Genomic DNA, 5,258 nt, shown 5'->3' with positions numbered 1-5,258 from the left:
ACTGTAAAATGGATGAAGGAAGTTTTCCACAGGAGTCTGGAATTCCAGAAGCACTGATTAAGCGCCAGGTCCTTCAGTTTAGAGTGGTTTTTATCGTGCAGAGGTTTTCTGGGAAAGCAAAGCTTTGTGGCCATTGAGGATGTCTGCCTGCCAACCCCTTTCTTAGTTGGGGGAGGACAAGGTTGGGGGAGGGGAGATGCTTGGGAGGAGGCCTTGAGGAGCTTTTGATTGTGGAGTCCAGGGAGCCCTCCCTCATTCCATGCCTCAGTTTCCCCACCCAGATGCCACAAAGAGTGATGAGCAAGTCCTGAGGACGGGATAAGAAGAGCAAGGTGCTGAGGAGGTCTGGAAGTGTAAAGGGGGCAGGGACCAGTTTAGGCCTTGAAACCAGTAACCCAGATGTGTGCAAAGCGGACCAAGAGGACCCAGTGATGACTCAAAATGTGCATGAGGGAAGGGTAGGCACAAAACTGTACCTGCCATCCTCCCAAAGAGGCAGTGCAGGCAGGGCCTGTGACCTTATTTTCATTTTAACTGGATCTGCTCAATGATGACCCTTTGGTGAGGGCTCCGCCCTGCCCTCCATCTGCAGACCCGACACATGCGGACCCGCCTGCGAATTCTGCCACCAGGGGGCGTATGGAACTGGCCTGGCCTTCCTTTCCAACTCTCCTGTGAAAGCCTGAGAGCAAATCTACTATGTCTAACATTACTGAATCCCGCCGTGCACAGTTTGTTCCATTCCTTAAGCAGAAGTTTAAGTTTAGAAGAGAGGAATCTATATTGATAACATAAAACAGGTATTTTTTTTTTACTTCTACAGAGAAATTTATTTTTATTTTATTTTTTCTAATTCAAGTATAATTAATATACCATGTTGTATTAGTTTCAGGTATGATAAAACAGGTATTTTTCTGGCTGACTGCCCATTCATTCGTTTGTTTGTTCATCAAGTCACTCATTTATTCAACCAATATTTACTGAGCAGCTATCATGTCCTGAGCACTAGAAACATTTATTAATCACATACCATGTGCCATTTACTGTGTGAAGAGCATCATATCCATTGTTTCTGTTGAGCCTTATTGATACCCACTTACTGCCCTCATTCTTGAGATGGATCTTCTAGAAAGACTGATTTTCCCCATCTTTCATGCACCCTAAAGAAGAGGTGTGACTTCAATGTTAGTGCTGTCACTTACTTGTTATCCTGCCTCACCTCTTCCTCCCACTGCACCTTATGAAGAATGGCATACTCCCTGTGGGTGTCAGGGTGAGGTCCTCTGACCATGTAGGTACAGGCACAGCACTGGGGCCCTGCTGTGTCTTCTCCTGTAGACATAACAGAGGACAGAATGTTCTCTGGGGTAATCCCATGTGTAATGGCAATGTTACTTGTGTCATGTTTATGCTGACTTACAATGACATTTGAAAGTTAGTTCTGGGGAAACGATTACTTTATAGTACAGAGAAGGAGGAGTTGTTTTGAGTTAAAATAAAAGAACAGTATCTAGTGTTTTCAGCATGCTTACATAAAAGAACAAAGGAGTAAAAATAAAATACAGTGGACTCTATGACTCTAGAATGAATCCCAGGAACCTGGTTGGGAACAAAGTTACATGAGCAGATTTGACCCAAAGTGTGGCTACACACACTTGTCATTATTTATGACAGAATGACACAAGTTGATGGCGAACATCATTACACTCAGTCCTGCTTATATAGCCAGGCGGAGATGAAATACTCCAATATGCTTGGGACAAAGCTGCAGGACATTCTTGTAAGAAAGCCTGGGGAAGGGAAACTAATGTTTTGTAATATTTATCATCATCATCATCCAACCAAGGCCAGTTACATACATGAATCTTTAATGTAAACTTTAAAGGGTTTGGTTTTATGAAATCCATGTAGACCTAAATTTAACCCCAGTTACAGTTTCAGAAGAACCTGGTTTCGAAGATTCAAAGGAATGCTGTTTTAAAATTAGCTCAGAGAAGGGGCGCCTGGGTGGCTGAGTCGGTTGAGTGTCCAACTTCGGCTCAGGTCGTGATCGCATGGTTCATGAGTTTGAGCCCCACACCAGGCTCTGTGCTGACAGCTCAGGGCCTGGAGCCTGCTTCGGATTCTGTGTCTCCCTCTCTCTCTGACCCTCCCCCACTTGCACTCTCTCTCTCTCTCAAAAATAAATAAATATTTAAAAAATTAGAAATAAAAATAACATAAAATAAAATTAGCTCAGAGAGGATCTTGTACTATTATCTGGCAATGATTCTGCAGCCTTGCATCTGTGGGTACTGTAATGGGGAACAATATCAACTCAATAAAATATTAAAAAGTTACCCAAACATCCAGGACAAATTTTTGTTACTTCATTTTTCCTAGAGAAGACTTTAATGATTATTCTCTCACGAAGCAATTCCAATAATGCAAAACCACTCAGAGAGGCCTATTTTTCCTTATTCTTACAAGAATGTGAGAACCTACATTGTCAGAATAATTGATCTGAATTCTAAATGAGGACATTGCCAAGGAATGATCTTTATTTCTTGTAGGAGAGGTATTAAGTTGGTTTGCTTTTGACTTATCAATTCTTCTCCTGCAAATACGTCAGATTTTGAGACTTCCATGGTCAAGGTTTGTGGTCACAGAGGGAGAGCATTTTATTTTTAATACTGATTGATTCAGTGGACTTATAAGGAGTAAATATCCTGGACCAGCCATCATTTAGCCCCTCACTGGTTGGATTGATTTCCTCCTTCTTGGGCTACCATTTTGTTACCTATCCTCACCATGTCCAATTCAATGATTCGATCAAACAGATTGTTGTTTGAAGTTTGAGTGAATAAGTCCATAGCATCAAACACTGTGAACACCACGAGACTCAAGGCTCAAAGTCCAGGTTATAACTATTACAATATTTTAGACATGTAAGATAGACCGGCATCTCCTTCCAGCTGAGATCAATGCCTCCTTTTAAGTAGGATTTCAGATTCTTTCCATGTCCTATGCCATGGCTAGAATTTTTCACAGAAATTGGTTAAAAACATTACAGGATAGGAACCAGAAAGGCCGGTAACTAGCCAGTTGAGGACCAGGAATGGCTTTTGGCAAAGGACTTAGGGCCTGGACCCAATCAGGAACCAGAGCCAGGCAACACAGGGACAGTATGTACTGAGTCAAGACCAAGAGACACAGTACTGTCCCAAATGGGACCCCAATCCAGGTTGGTATAGTCATGGGGCACGGGGCAGGGTAGGGTGTTCAGTCATGTACCTCTCAAGATTCTCCTGGCTGTGAGTTAAGGTGGCCAGATGGTAATTTAAGCAAGCCCAGGAGCCAGAGGAAGAGACAGGACCAGTGGCAATGTCTGAAAACCAAGAGCCCTCCAATACTCCCATGCTTGTTGTTTGCTGCTTGATCAGGAATCCCCCATGTCCATAGTCAGAAGCCACCACCTGGAGGATGGCTTAGGGCTGGTGTCCAACACTCTGTGTCCATTTCTGCTCCCTCTCAATCCTCAGATCAGACCACAGATGCTCAGTAAAGAACCTCTGTACCATGGCCATTTTCTTCATTCTGTGCTAAGATATATAGATAGCAACCTTTGTCTGCTCTCAGGATACTTCAGTCTTGGTGGAAAGATAAAATAAAATACTCTAAAAGGTAAAAGGCAGCAATTAAAGAATTAGACAACAGTTCAGTGATTCAAGATATCCAACAGCTGTTTATGACCCCCTAAGTAGGCAGTTATGTTATGATTTATGAGAGGGAGAACTCATGATGATTTTGGGTCAGGGACAATTTGAAGGAGGTGCTGAAAGTGGAATAGTTTAACAGAGGCTTATAATTAGCCTCTGGACATATGGAATGCCCAGAACACCATTAATAGATAAGTCTAGTGAAAGCAAACAGTTCCTCTAGGGCAATATTCTTAAACTTCTGGAGCAGAGCAAAATAAGATCCCACAACCAGCCCATACCATCTCTTCTCTTTTTCCAGCAATAAAAGAACTCAGTGATAACAAAGAATTGGAGAGGAACAAAATAAATATCAAATAAAAATGATTAATAAAGGTAAAGCCTTAGGTCTACAATTATGTTAATGAACACAAAGGGCAGCAATTGAAAGTACTGGGACCGATGAAGCACTAGAAAGAAACTGTCGTTCTGAAAAAGCTGCAGGAATTCTTCTCTGTGTTGGACAGTGCAGCATGGCCACATGTTGTGTGGCAGCAGACTTCATGATTAGGTACTAAACCAGGGTTTCAGAAAGAGGCAACATTTTAGTGATTCTTAATAACCCACTTAATAGCTTTTGGACATGCATATAAGTGAAAATCCCCATTTGCTGTTAAGGACTGAGGAAAGCACTTGTGCTTTTGCATCAGGAAGACTTCTGAGGTCAACCAGTGGGCACTGGACCATACTCTGAGAAACACTGTGGTAGGGCTGTGAGAGTGAGTTCAAATGATCTGCAATGCCTACGTAGCCATATACACCACCATGATCTCAAGTTAGCCTCAATCCCATACCCCACATCAGTCAACCAGCCTTGCTTCTGGATTTTGTGTATGTGAAAAGAACTATTATGATGCCTGATAGAGGAGATGTGCCTTCTTCCAGCACTCTGTTCCACCCCCGGCATCTTCTGTTTATGTGGTCACAATAGTTACCAAAGTGATGTATTGGTTTTCTTGTTTATAGCTTCTCAAAGGCTAGGAGGCACCTGATAGATTATGCACACACAAGGCATGTCTGTAGAATGTCACAGGTGCTCTGACCATAGCAAGTCTGCGGGTCCCTAGAAATGCGTTCTTGTAAACTTCCCACGTCCTTTTATTATCAGGGAGATTACTACTTAAAAGTAAGACTAGCCTTCCTTCCAAGGTCTGAAAGTAACAGTGTTGACCACGATCACTTAAGGGCTCAGAAATTTGACTTTAATTCAGATTATAACATTATTCCTCTGGGAAACCGAAAAATGAAGGAAGACATCAGTTTTGGTTCATAGTCTTCAAAGGGGAGAAAACCTTGTAAAACCAGAAGAAAATCATTTAATTATCAATAGTTATTTAGTTTTACTTTTCTAAGACTATCTAGGTCCAGATAAGACATATTTATGAGATGCCATTTCTGCTAGAAGAGAGCATAAGGTGTTCATTACTCTTAAATGTTAAGTATTATGCATCACCGTTGTTCATGCTGATTCAAGGGCTAATTTTGAGACTGCTGGCAGGAGGGCAAATTGACGTATCCAGA

The sequence above is a fragment of the Prionailurus bengalensis genome, chromosome X, assembly GCF_016509475.1.
Source record: "Prionailurus bengalensis isolate Pbe53 chromosome X, Fcat_Pben_1.1_paternal_pri, whole genome shotgun sequence".
NCBI classification, from domain to species: domain Eukaryota; kingdom Metazoa; phylum Chordata; class Mammalia; order Carnivora; family Felidae; genus Prionailurus; species Prionailurus bengalensis.
Note: the sequence above shows the minus strand (reverse complement) of the source record.